The following is a 15,001-nucleotide window of genomic DNA, read 5'->3' as shown; positions in this document are numbered from 1 at the left end:
TCCACTGTACCTACACCTGCACTCAACCTTAGAAATACGCTGAGTCGGTTTTGTATGAAGCTCTGCTAATGTTATACAGTTCTTGTTATGAGTTCTAATCAGTAATTCTCGTTTAATACAAACATGTTAATGGCAGAAACAGGAGAAAACTTGTGACATTTTAACTTATTTATATTAAATTTGTATCACTTTTTCATGTGCAAATTGAAATGCGCATTAATGGTACAGTTTAAAGTAGTGAAGCTGAAAAGGATCTTGTGGTTCATGGTTCACCTCAGTCTATCTGTGGGGTCTTTGTCACGTCATCAGTGTGTATATTGAAGAGTGAGCAGCTGATTAGAGAGTGACAGTTAAACCACATTGTTATCTCTGCTGTTTGTTCACACGTCGCTGTTAATAACAAAAGAACTGCTGCAGTTTTTAAATACACTCACTGTGGTCAGCTACCGACATAAAGCAGACACACTGAGTTTTTTAAGTTTCCATGAACACACCAAACCACTTGATATCCTGCATGTGGCCGCTAGCCGACGCTGCCTTTGGGCTAGACTTCACAAAACAGAGTGAAATCAATGCCACATATTTGACATCAAAAATGTGCGTGCGTGCGTGCGTGCGTGCGTGCGTGCGTGCGTGCGTGCGTGCGTGTGTTCGTTTGTGGTTGCCGAGACATGTTAGCCAGCCAGTGACTACAACAATCTGGCAAAAACTGATGAGGAGATCTGAGTTTTTATCCTGTGGCTGATGATTATGGATTGGCTGCAGCTGTGGTGGCTGATTGGCATGGGGAGCAGGTGTAGGTGAGTCATGATTACAGTAACTGTCCAGTCCAGACACACATGCACACGCACACACACACACAAGGGACAGGGGAAAGACACAGGGAAACCTGACGAAAGGTTTCCCTGTGTTCTATTTACAAGGAAAAGTACCTAACAGAGGTACTGCAAAAAACATGTTTATCTTGAACAAATCTAAATTAAACAAGGTTTTTCGTCACTTGATTTTATTCTTTGAACTTTGTTCATGTCTATACATAAGCCTATACAACACATAAGGGACAGAGTTTTGCTGTGTGTGTATGTGTGTGTTGCATATGTATTTCTTGCCCTTGATGCATCTATACTGTGTCTTCCTGTCCATCTTGAGTCTACACACATTGCTTTTTGTTGCTACTGGCTGCAACCGAGATGACGGAAATACTTTTTAAATTTTACGAAAACCTCTCTCTCTCAACTGCTGACAGGCTGGTCCTGTGACTGCTACTGATGGGCTGGGCCTGTGGCTGCCTGCTGATTGGCTTGGCCTTTGGCTGGTTGTTGATCAGCTGGGCCTGTGGCTGGTTGCTGATTTGTTGGGCCTGTGACTGGTTGCTGAGAAAGAACACACAGACATGGTTGGTACACTGTTGAAACAAAAGGAGGAATTGAAGAACAGAATAAAATAACTGAATGTGCAAAAGAAAAAGGTAGCGATAGAGGTGGAAGATCTTGAGTCAATGGAGAATGATAAAACACAGTGAAGGGACTTGACCTTACTTGTACTTGCAATACATACTTTTTACATATTTTTCATGTATTTTTTCTACATATATTTTTCTTTTATATAGTCTAATTTAATTTGGTTTGTATAATATGTACATATATATACTACTTTTTATTTTGTATTTTGCTTTTTTCAAATGTTATCTACCTCTACTGCTATTTTTCTTCCCGCTGCTGTCACATGCTGCTGTAATGCCCAAATTTCCCTGGCTGGGGATGAATAAAGTTTTATCATATCTTATCTTACCAGCTGGTACTGAATACAGAGAAACTATTAGTAGATACAGAGCATGTGATTGGTAGGACAACAGAAAAGAAGAATGAGGCAGAGACCTACATGGACAGAAAGTAATGTGGAGCTGAAGGAGGCAAAGATAAAATCCTGAGGTTCACAATGGAAGACTAAAAAAACTGAAAATCATTATATTAATGTGCAATATGTAACATTTCTGCATTAAAATGTTTAAAAAGAACAAGACCTATGCACTGTATTTCATTGATTATCCCAAATACTACAATGGTCAAAACCAGAGAAATACATCTTTTTATTCAACGTAACTGTCATGATCTGATTTACGTCCTGTTTTTTCCCACCTGTGTGATTGTCTGGTTGTTTTCACCTGTGTCTCATGAGTTCTAGTGTATTAGTGTATTTAAATCCATGTGTTCCCTTCAGTGTTTGCCAGTTCATCTTTGTTTCTCTGTGTCAAACGTTCCTGTCAGTGTGAGTTTCCCCCTGAGATTCAGGGATTTTGGACTTTAGACTTTGCTTGTACTGGATTTCCTTGGCTTGCATTTGATTGGATTTTGGCTTTGTGGACTTGTCTGCTACACTGGACTGTTATGAGGATCTGATCCTCACCTGCCTGTAAGTCTTGGGTTTGAGGTTTATTATCATAATAAATTTATTGAACTGCACCAACCCCGCTGTGTGGTCTGTTTTTGGGTTCAATCCCTGTTCCTCGACACATTTACGACAGGAATGGTATGTTTCATTTGCTCACCATGAACATGACAAACCATAACGTGAATAAAACTGATACATCACCTCGTGTGTGAGCATGTCTGAGTCATGTCACATATTAACATCAGTAATGGTCGTTTAACAATGAAGACAACTCCCATGATCCCTCACTACTTCATGAAGAAGTGCTTTAAAGGTTAACAGTAAAATCTTAAACCAACTCTGAAACTCACTGATAATCAGTGAGGAGAGGCTAAAACATGGCTCATCTGTCTTCTAGTATTTGAAAAGCTGAGCAGCTGCGTTTGTATCAGCTGAAGGTGTGAGATTGTTTTGTTTCTAGCTGCAGGTTTGACATTTATGGACAGGTTCTGTACACACAGAACAAATACAATAAACAGGGGGCCAAGGATGGAACCATGGGGATCACCACAGATCACAGCGGTGACAAACATTTTTCTCTGTGAACCAAAGTGAAGAAACTGGCTGGTCAAGGATAGCTTTATGTTACGGTCATTTCACTTTCATTTTTTTTTTTATCTCTATCATTTGTTCCTTCACAAGTAATATACACCTTGTACATATATTAATTATACACACACACACATTTATATGACTAACAACTATAAATGCTGAAGCAGGAAACTGTAACCTTTTTCAAAGGTTATTAACAGACTCTAATGCCGAGCTCAGACAGACTAGACAGGAGACGGGACCATGAACAATAAACTGCTTTAATGAAAGTTCAGCAAGCAAACCGGTAAGAGTTCCAACAGAAGAACAGAGTTCAACGGTGCAAAGTCCAAGAGCTTCCAGATCCCAGTCCACAGGTGGAGCTAAATTAGCTTTGCCAAATCAAGTTCTTGAGCTGCCAGGAGACGATGAAATTTGTATCATGTAATTGACAGAGAAGAGTTTGCAGATACAAGAAACTTTTTCTTGTTTTGTGGGGAAATAACATTTGGCAATATTATGTTTTCAGCAGTACCATCACAAACATACCAGAGAAAGCCTGATCCTGTTCGTTATTGTTTTCAGTCTAAAACCCTGTTTATACCTTAAGGAAGAAGAGGAAGTTGGTAGCCGACCACAGCGAGTGTATTTAAAAGCTGCAGCAGCTCTCTTGTTATTAACAGCATCTTCAGACGTGTGAACAGACAGCAGAGAGAACCATGTGGTTTAACTGTCACTCTCTAATCAACTGCTCACTCTTCAAAATACACACTGATGACGTGACAAAGACCCAACATAAAGACTGAGGAGGACCATGAACCACACGACCCTTTTCAGATGCTGTTAACAGCTCCACTTCTATAAACTGTCATCCAGCTGCCAGTCAGAGCATTTGCCAATAAAAAACTGCCAGAACTTTGTTGAGAAAAGTCAAAATGTTGCAAACTGTTTTTCTGCCTGGATGAGGTGGAAATGCAGCAAAGTGCAACCTGTGTGGAGCGATGAGGAGACTGTTCTTCCTCAGCTTGATGCATGAAAAACATAAATGTCAGAGTTCCGTCATGTTTTCCACATTCCACTTTGTTTTAACGAGATCACCCTGTTGTGTTCTCTTCTTCTGCATCGTCACATGACTGGAGAATTAGCTCCACCTGATGTTTATCTCCGTGCACCAACTCCTAATTAGATTAGATAGATTAGATAAGACTTTACTTTTACAGAAGCTCTTTAGAACACACAAGACATTAATTAATGATTATTTCAACTAAAAATGTTGCTCCGTGTTTTCCAGAGTCCAAGATGACATCAACATAGGTCTTGTTTTGTCCACAGCCTGAAGATATTCAGATTGCTGTCACAGACGAGTGAAGAAACCAGAAAATATTTTCACATTTAAGGAACAGGAATCAGAGAGATTTGACTTTTTAACCTTGAACAATCAAGCTGATTCTAAGTGCTTTCCAAAGGCAACTGGACTTGCTTGAGGTTCTAGAAGATGTTTCGCCTCTCATCCGAAAAGCTTCAGTTCTAACAGACTGGGGAGTCCCTGGCTTTTATCCTCGAGCCGGATCGTGGACCCACTCAGCCATCATGTGAGTCCATAATGAGAGAACCTCAAGCAAGTCCAGTTGCCTTTGGAAAGCACCTAGAATCAGCTTGAGTGCTTTGCAATGAATTTAAACATTTGACATATTTTCATGAAAAAAAAAACACTTTTACAGATTTGAAAATATTTAAGAAATGACAAAACTTCTGAGCTCCTGTAATGTTACTCACTGAAAGTTTGTCTCCATCTCTTCAGTCCTTCAGTCAGGAATCAGCGGCCTGTAAAACACACAGGATTTACAAAGACTGGGAAGAATGGTGAAACTAGAATGCTTGTTGTGTCATTGATGAGAAAAGATGTTGTTAAATGTTTGTCTTTGTTTCAGCCTCCAAATGACCAATTTTGAGTATATTTCCCCGATCTCACTGAACTCGTAAAGCTTTTTCTGGTGGAGCACTTCTTTCCGTAACCTCTCGTAGGTCTTATGCAAATGTCGTGGCTTTAACGTTGTTGAGTGCACGTAAAAGTGTAATATTAGAGGGAAGAGATTGTGGATCAGCCTCAGTCTTACCTGTAGTACACTGAGGAATACATGACACTCTCATCTGGTGGACATGGTTTGGTACCTGCTCTGGACACGTCTGGTCCTGTTTAGGAAACAAATAACCATATCCCTGTAATTCACATAATATTCAACTTTTCATTCTTTTTCTGTATTTTACTATTTTGTTTGTTCAGGTTGTGAAGTTCTCTTTTTTATAGATGATACACAAAATAGAAGAGCAGTGAAATGTGAGAGAAAACCATCATACAGGTGGAGAATGCTTGAAATGGTTCAGTGTGTTTGTGTTAAATGGACAATTTTCAGCTTTCCATCTCATACTGGGCCTCTGGTGTCAGGACCCTGTTCTCTGTACGCTGATCATCCCTCAGACTTCAGTGGGGGCAGTAAATGTTGTGCTTCATTCACTCATTAAAAACATTATGCAGCCAGTGAAGACATCTGCCACCACAATGTCACAGAGAAAACTGGTACTATGGCATCATCATTTCTAGGATGCATCTACCTCTGTGTTTCCTAGAGAGAGGCAGTCCCAGCACCAACAGCAGCAGAGGCACACATCCAACGATCCACAGCAGGGAGAGGAGACTGGGGGGGCGACCGTGGGAAGGATGAGTCTCTTCCAAGCCAGCTTCACTTTGACATAAAACAGCCAGCCAGCTCTCTGGTGACTCTCCAGCTCCAGAGATTCTGCACTTGTAGAATCCTTCATCAGACTTGGAGACGTTTTGGATGGTCATGTTGCTTTGATACTGGGTCCCGAGATGGAAACCATCTTTGAAGAAATCTGCAATCTGTTTTGACTGACTTTCCTTGTTTCTGCAGCGAAGAATCACATCGCATCCCTCCTCCACAGGACGGGCAGAAATTTCCAGGATCACAGGACCAGCTGAACAATGTGATGAAAAGTATTTTATATTAAACAGTATTTCTATAAATGTTCACTAGAAAACTTCAGTCATGAAATAAGCCTATTGAGGGTTATAATAAGAGTGTGAGGGACTTTGTGCAGAATAGTGATCACAGGGTCCATTCCTGTGCAGAAAAGACAGCATTTAACAGCAACTAGCACGAGTTCATTTGTTCACGACCTCTCGAGCAGGAAGTGCTTTTTAAGGAAATGAAGGGAAGAAAGCAAATGAAATTAAAAATACTGAGATCATAAAACAAGATAAACTTTATATTAAAAGTAGTTTCAAACAAAAATATTTGCAATATTCACTGTTTCTTGATTGAAAACTGCTGAATTTGAATTTACGAATCCAGGTGCTTTTATAGTTTCTTACTTTTTATTTACAAAATCAGTTGATTTAGAAAATAATCATCAAATTAATTGTAGCCTTAAATGTTGCAGTTGCAATTACAGCCCATAGAGTCCATAAACACTGCTTGAGCATTGGAACTGTTTCTAGCTGAAATGTGCCCGTGTGGTGAATTGTTGACCTTCTCCTCCAGCCAAATGTGACAGATGTCATACAGTTAGCAGCGAATCAGCAAAGACAAAACAAAATGTGAGGCACAAGTTTAATTGTTAATTGTAACTTCCTGAATATATCTTAGTTGAAACCAATCTTGGTTGCCTTTCTTCAAATACACTGATTTCACAAGCGCTATCTTGACTTCTTCCAAAATGCGAAGATGATCTTAGTGTGTTAAAGTGTCAAATAAACTGAATTCTCTTGATGATTTGCTGAACAAACCAGTGACAGTGATGTTGACAGCACGGCTCGTTTTTCCCTCTGCATCTTCACACCAGTATTCTCCACTGTGTCTTTCAAAGGCAGGATCAATGGTGCACGATGGTGCTGATGAGTTGCACTTTGAAGAATTTGATGGAATTATTCTGTTGGGTTTCCTCATCACTCTCCATTCGGTCAAGCCCCCCGATTCTTCACAGCTTATACTGATGGTCTCATATTCAAAAAACTGCAGTCTGTCTGGAGAAACACGAGGAAAAGCTGCATCTGAGACACAGAGAAAGAAAACAATCAAATGAAACAGGAATAAAGAGACACGGTCCACATGAAATATTCAGCAGTTACAAAAAAGAGTCAAATCCTTCAAAATGTTTTAATATTTATATTATTAATATTAGTATTAATGTACTTTTAGCAGCTTGTGACACAGCAGGGTAACATGGTTGGGGGCTCTGCTTGTGTTCATTGGATGGTGGTTATAATGTCTGATCCACTTTGCTGCACTCTGTCCTACATGATTACAGACTTTATTTATTTTTGGTCCAGAAACACTTTTGATCACAATCAGCTTTATTGGCCAAGTGCGTCCACACATGGAGTTCAGAGAAAACTGTTCAGTGCACAAGATAACCGTCAAGAATCTCACATGGCCAAGCACTAACCCACTGTTAGCACATTAGCTAATTATTTTTTTCCTCCTTACCAGCTTTTCCAGCAAAGTAGCTGTAGTCAGCTTGTGCGACCAGCAGGACCAACATCTTCATCACTGGAGAGACAAATGAGAGCTGTCCATCAAATATAGTGCACAGATATTTGTCTGCTGGCTAAACAGACCAATGAGTAATAGAGTAAAAGTCTCAGTACTCACACAGTCTGCTGCAGAGAGCTGTAACAGCCATGATGCCTTGCTGCTGACTGTCAGCACCACACTGAAATACAGCCAAGACATGATGCAGGTCAGAACCTCCCCTTCCTGTTTGAATGATTTCTGCTGTTGGTGCAGCAGCAGGTTTGAACTGTAGATCTACAAATAGCTCTGTGAGGCAGAACTGCTGCAGTGGAAATAATACTCTCACTGGTTTGATCACAATAACTGTGTATGCTAAAGAAAAAAGCTAGGAGATCAACCTTCAACATTTGCACCAAACTGGATACAGATTTAGTGTCTTGCTCAAGGACAGCTGGACAGACCACAGGACTATAGATTGTTTGAGTAGGGGAGATGAGCCTGTGATCTCTGTATTGAAGTCTGGCCAGAATTGATCTTCCACACTGCAGGACTGAGCACTGTGGAAGGAAGATGTTTTTTCTTTAACATCTGAAAATGGTCTGACTCTGCCCTCTGCAGTCTCTCGACCACTTTTAACGTCTAAGCTCTCGTCACTGCTCTGTCTTTATTGTCTTAATGGACTTCCCCTCTTGTGAAATACAAGTGTGACAGAGCTGCAATAACAGTCTGCTGTTATTTTATGTGACTGTAATTATCTGTTCAAGTTAAGCTTCTGACTTAGAAGTTGTTGAGAAACATTTGGAATCAGACTTTCACCTGGTTAACATGAACTGACAGTGTGTGAGTCTCCCTTTAGATTTCTAAAGCATTACCGGCAGTACAAAGACTGGACAGGCACACACGCTATAGTACCTGTTAATAAAATATCACACGTCATTGTTCAGGATTCAACGAAGAGACAGAGCTGCAGCAGACAGGAAAGCAACGTGGACACACCTTATCTGTCTGCAGTGTGAAAGTACAAATCATTTTATTGAAGGACTTCAGCCCTGGAACTTCCTGGTAACGTGTTGCACATGACAGGTAAGATGTTAGAAAATACAGCATTTGAGGTTTGGTACAAAACCTAAAATGAGATTTGCCATCACAGGTGGATATATTCTCTTAAACACATTTGTTATGTGAATAAACTGCATTGAAAGGTAAATGTGCCCAGTAAAGATTGGACTGTAGTTCATTACTGACTGGTTTACACACTAAATCATTGATTATTTTCATTATTTTCTTATTCTTGATGGTCTCTGCTTTAAAATCACCTTTTTGTTGCTGGTTTGCAGAATGATTTTTCAGAACTCCACTATGTTTCCACTGACAGATGTTTCATTGAACAGTGAGTACTTCAGCACATTTCTTTTCCTTTTCTGTCTCAGTATTGTTGAACCGGACCTAAAATGTGCTTGTGGACTAACAGACATACCAGAAAAACCATGATGTGTGTTTTCAAGCTTACTTTCTGTCTCTCTTGTAGCCTTTTTTCAAAAGTATGACTGAGAGTCACCAAAGTCAAAACATTTCACATTTTTATTTTTATGGCTGTACATCACTAACTGCTGTCTCTTCATTCCAGCTAAACTGGGTCGATCCAGTCCTACCTCGGACTTCTGCATTCCCAAGATCTGGGTTTACGTTGCGGCTGCCGTGGCTGCTGTTGGTATTTTAATACTGATCGTGATCTGCATGTGTAAATGTAAGTCACAGCTTGTTGGTGATTACAGTTATTGCATATTTCACCGACCCAGTGTTAATTTTAATGATATTAGATAGCAGTTTTATGTGGTGTGTAATGGACAAACTAGAAACTACATCATGCATTTTGCTGTAATTGTTCAGATTCAAATGCTATCAGGAGGAGGAAATATTACTCCACTGAAATATTGCTTCTTGGTTTATAACCGTGTTTTGATCTCTCTGTTTGTTCGTCATCACATCTTTCCTTCACAAAAGGTAACAAAAAAAAAAGATTGCTTCTAACTGAAGCACAAAACGTGGAGAAAGAACGGGATGACATGGCACGGGCGGTTAATACCCTGAGAGAGATGAATGCTAAACTGGGGGAACTGGGAAATCTAGTCAAAAAACAACTTGAGGAAGTCGAGAAAGAGAAGACGGAGAACAAGAGGAAGCTTCAGGAAGTGGAAACAGAAATAACACAGAGCAAAGAAAGATTTGACATACCTGAAGATTTACTCAGCAAAAAGCAAAAGCTGTTACAGGATCAGTGGAAACTGGACCAGACAAAGAAATATTGTGGGCAACAGATGCTGAACATAGAGAAATTGCTGAATGACAGCGAGGACTTAATTTGGGATGGATATCATGAGATGAACTAAATTTAATTGCTTGTGTGCAGACATTATGTAAAAAATATGTTTAAGGATAAAATTCTTTCAAACATCCTTGTTTATATGAGATCTGAATGACATGAGCAGAGCTGCTTTGTGATTTGTTTTGTTTGCAACGATGTTCAATCATGTTTTGTTGTTGCTTTTCAAAATTTGTTGATTATTGTAAACATATTTTGGAGGTCAAAATAAAATCCAGTTTGACTTTTTTTTCTCTGTGTGAAAACTTATCACTCTTGGATCATAGTGTGAACAACATGAATCCAAACTGGCCACATCTGACCTTCAACTGACAACTTTTAAAGGGAAAGATGTGGAACGCTCTGAAACATTCCACAGGTAAACAGGTTGATTGGTAACAGGTGATAGTATCATGATTGAAAGGCTCAGTGGTTCACAGCGAGGATGGAGCGAGGTTCACCACTTTGTGATCACATGATTGGATAAAGGAGATTAATACCTGGACTCAGGAACACTTAAACAATAAAACTTTGAAATCAGTCCATTTCCAAGTCCAAGCGACAGAGAGCCAGTGGAGAGAATCAGACACTGGAGGAATGTGTGATTGATGTGTTGTTGTAGTTAAAAGCTTTGCTGCAACATGAGTCATCTAATACATGTACATAAAAGCTGCAACAAACACGCCTTAGCTGATAAGAAATGATTTTATTGGAGGACTTTGACTGGGCAACTGACAGTGTGTGACTTTGAGAGGAGGCGACTTTAATGCAAACAGCAGGCATGTAAGCTTCTGAAAATAAATTCTTCTAATTTTGTCATTCTGTTGAAGTTGCACGATATGCAGCATTGTTACAAACATCATCACTGTTGGACCAATAGTACGTGATTTTATCACAAGTCAAATATTAAAGAAGAAAATGTGAAATGAATTTGGCTTGTAGTTTACGAAGATTTCGGTCTCTTTTGTTGAATTTTCACATTTCTCCAGTGGGGAAGAAAAATGCACAGCTTCAGAAGGAGCAACTGACTCAGAGCGCTACTGGAGGAGGTGGAGAGAGAAGGAAGTAAACAAGCAGAAGCTGCAGGTGGTGGAGCAGGAAATAACAAAGTGAAATGACATTTTGACACAACGGGGGAATTATTAAAAGAAAAAGAAAGCTTATTGCAAACCCAGTGGAAACTGGACCAGACAAAGAGAGACAATGAGAGGCAGCTACTGAACACTGAGACTGCTGCAGCCAATAGAAATTCAGGTTACAGGAATAAATCCAAAGAAAGAAGTCAACATGCAAATTACTCTACTTCCTGAGGAAACTGAGATCCTTCAACGTGTGCATCAAAATGTTCTACCAGTCTGTGGTCTCCAGCGCCATCTTCTTTGCTGTTGTTTGTTGGGGGCAGCAGCATCAGAGCCAGCGACACCAACAGACTTGATAAGATCATCAAGAAGGCCGGCTCTGTACTCGGACTCAGACTTGAGTCTTTTGAGACTGTGGTGGAGAGGAGGACGCTGAATGAACTGCTATCCATCATGGACAATGATCAGCACCCTCTCCATCACACAGTGGACAGACAGCGGAGCACCTTCTCCCACAGGCTGCTACAGCTCCGCTGTCGAAGGGACAGATACAGGAAATCTTTCCTGCCACATGCCAATACAATACTTCTTATCACTACTGTTTGCTACTTTTGCTATTTTATTATTATTATATATATAATCTTTTTACTGCTGGCTATTTTGATATTTTATTATGTATAGTTTGTTCTTTATAGTCTTATTTCACAATTTTTCACTTATTTCACTGTGTGTAATGCTGCTGCTGCACTGCAATATTCCAGCTTGGGATAAATAAAGTCTATCTATCTATCTATCTATCTATCTATCTATCTGACTTCTGGTTGTCAGAGGAAGGAAAAATGGAAAAAAAACACCAACAGTCCAAAGAACAAAGTTCCAAATTACAGCTGCCTTAAATGTAAAACAGATGAATTGATTCATGCTCTTTGGGTCTGTTGTAATAATAACTAGAAAATTCCCTCTGGGAAATTTTGAAAGGGACACGGGGGGCTACTGCCGGGGGAACCATCTCTGTCAACATACACATGATCATCTTTCACTGAGCAATGATTGAGGAGCTGTAATCACATTAAGTCTTCTGTGTGTGTGTATCTCTGTAATCAAGTTACCTGTATGTGTGTGTGTGTGTGTGTGTGTGTGTAATCACATAAAATTACCTTTGTTGTGTGTGGGGGGAGGTATGTGCACACTGGTGTGTGTGTGTGTATCTATTACTGTATGTGTGTGTACCTATAACACACACCGAGTGTGTGTGTGGGCATGTGGGGCTCAGCAGTATAAACAGCAGATATCAGAGTTAGTCAGTCCCTGATTAATGAATTGGTCCCAGCTGGGGCTCTGGCTTTAGCTCAGAGGTTGCCATGAAATAGCTGCAGGGGTCAGTGACTCGGTATGTTGCCCCGTGTCCCTAATAATAATAATAAGAAGAAGAAGAAACGCGCAGAATAGCAATAGTGACTCAATAGTCACTATTGTTATGGCCCCTACAGCTGGCCCATAAAGCTATGAAATAGCTGTAGGGGCCAGCTTTCGCCTTGTCTGTCTCTGTTGATCACCTCAGCTGTCTGTGTCTGCTTCTCTCCTCTGCTTCATGCCTCTGTTAACATGAATTAATGAACTGAATCAATAAACATGAATGAATGGAAATGAACCATCTCTATTATCATCCAAAGTTTCCTTTTACTAACAGAGCTAACGGAGCTAACAGAGCTAACACTAACGGAGCAAAAAGCTAACGGCGCTAATAGAGCTAACGGCACTAACGGTGCTAACAGAGCTAACGGTGCTAACATTTCTAATAGAGCTAGCAGAGCTAACGGCACTAATTCTAATGGCGCTAATGGAGCTAACGGCGTTAACAAGGGGGCGGGGGGATGGGGTTTTCATTATGCATTTGTCTGTGTGTGTGTGTGTATGTATCTGTCGTGTGTGACTGCATATGTGTGTCTTTGTGTGTGTGTGTGTCTGCTTGAACTACACATTTATCAAACTGTCCCAAGTATTTTGAACAGGCAGCCCAACCAGTTCCTACATGGAGATGTGTCTGGTACATGTGTGTCTGAATGTGTATGTGTGTGCGTGTGTAACTTCTGCCCCACCTGCTGATAATTGCCTCTCTATCTCTCCCACTTTTTACCTGTTCCTGTTTTTTTCGCTGTTGGTTTCTTGTGACTGTGACAAAACGGTAGCTGCTTACACTGTGAGATGTGGACAAGTCTGGGCCAGATGTACATGTGTTTTATGTCCAGATATTATTTAGAAAAATGAGTAAATGGTTGATTTAAAAAGACACACTCCGGCAGGCTGCGACTCAGAAAACAGGAGATTGTATGGGTTCAAATGGAGCAGCAGAGCAGGGCAGCTGGTGCAAGATCCCTCTTTATTTAAATTTGGTGGGGGCTAACCCACCAAACTGAACTTTGACGAGAGAAGAAAGGTTTGTCTACAAAAAGATCCAAAAATTATGTGTCTCCTATTCACTGTTTGGATTTTACGGCAATTTTAGAAAGAAAATTCAGGCGATTTCTCACTGGCTCTTTCACTCTAACTGATGAGGTCATCCACTCTAGGGGGAGAAATTCTGAGCATTTTTTGAGAAACTTTATGGTCTTGAGATGGTCATAGCTTGAAAACTGTAAGAGATATCAAAACATGTGCCGAGGTTCATTTTGAGCCGACAAAATTATCTACGTTTTAAAGTTTGAATGAAGTCTCTAGGAGAAAGTATGGCGAAGCAGCGGACAATTGAAAAAGGCTGATGAATGAATTGGTCCCAGCTGTGGCTCTGGCTTCAGCTCAGAGGTTGCCATGACAGCTTGAGGTGGTTAGAAGCAGGCAGCATGCGGTGAGATTTGGGTTCCGCGCACCTCCTGAACTAAAGCCTCCTGTGAGAGAACTGTACCTCCTATCTGAGTGTACTATAGATCATCGGACTCCTGAGACCTTCCTGAGTAGACTGTGTGCGAATTGTTTTCCTTGGACAACAACTTTTCTTTTTATGGCAATCTAAAGACAGGAGGCATTTCTGCTTTTCTCCAAAAACAGCTCTGAATTTTAACATTAGAGTTAATGGAGAGCAGGGGGGAGCTGGCTGCACAAAAAGTCTCACTATTTAAATTCAGTAAGTCTCTCTGCTTTTTTGAGGACATCACATGAAAGAAGACAAGTTTGTCTACAAAAGTCTATAAAATCATGCGTGTAGAGTGTAATTTGTGGCCGTAGGGATGAGAGAAAGAGAACATTTTCAGAGAATTTTTAGACTCTCTCCCACTCTAGCTGGTGATGTCACCCACTCTAGCACGAACATTCCGCCCAATACACACCCATTATAATCTCAAAGTTTCACCCATTGAACAGTGACTGATCAAAAACTATAGGACCAATCAAAATGTGGATGAATACACCAATATACCAGACTGGTGTCTACAGTTTAAAGTTTAAATGAAGTCTTTCGGTGAATGTATGCCTGAGCTATAGACGTTTGCAAAACTCCAATTTCAATCTGTATTTTTTCGCCCGTCCCACTCATTCTTATGGAAAATTTATTGCAGTTTTTCGCGTCTTACGTCGCAAATAATGCGTATTTCGTAGAGAAAAGTAGTAGCACACCGATCCTGATCAAACCACATGTTTTGATATATAATTTTTCCTACAACTCTTCTTTCTATTCTGCTTGTATATTTTATTCTGTTGGCACATTTCACTGATATATCTTATTTTGTTGGCACATTTCATTGGCATATTTTATTGTTATTGTTTAGTATATTTTATTGCCTTGGTATATTTTCATTCCGGTATATTTTTAATTGCATTTACGAATATTCTCATTGCACGTTGGTTTATTTTATTGTAGTTATCTTAATTTTATTCTTTCTAATCTCTCTTACCTTTCTTATTGTCTTGTTTCTAACATGGGGGTTGCAATGAAAATTTCATTGACATGTCATGCTCAATGACAATAAAGAATCTTGAATCTTGAATCTTCAAGCTGTAGGACGAGTTAGGGGACGAAAAATTGGAGGAAGATTAAAAATAATAATAAGAAGAAGAAACGCGCAGGATAA

The sequence above is a fragment of the Chelmon rostratus genome, chromosome 23, assembly GCF_017976325.1.
Source record: "Chelmon rostratus isolate fCheRos1 chromosome 23, fCheRos1.pri, whole genome shotgun sequence".
Taxonomy (NCBI): domain Eukaryota; kingdom Metazoa; phylum Chordata; class Actinopteri; order Chaetodontiformes; family Chaetodontidae; genus Chelmon; species Chelmon rostratus.
This window is presented reverse-complemented; position numbering follows the sequence as displayed.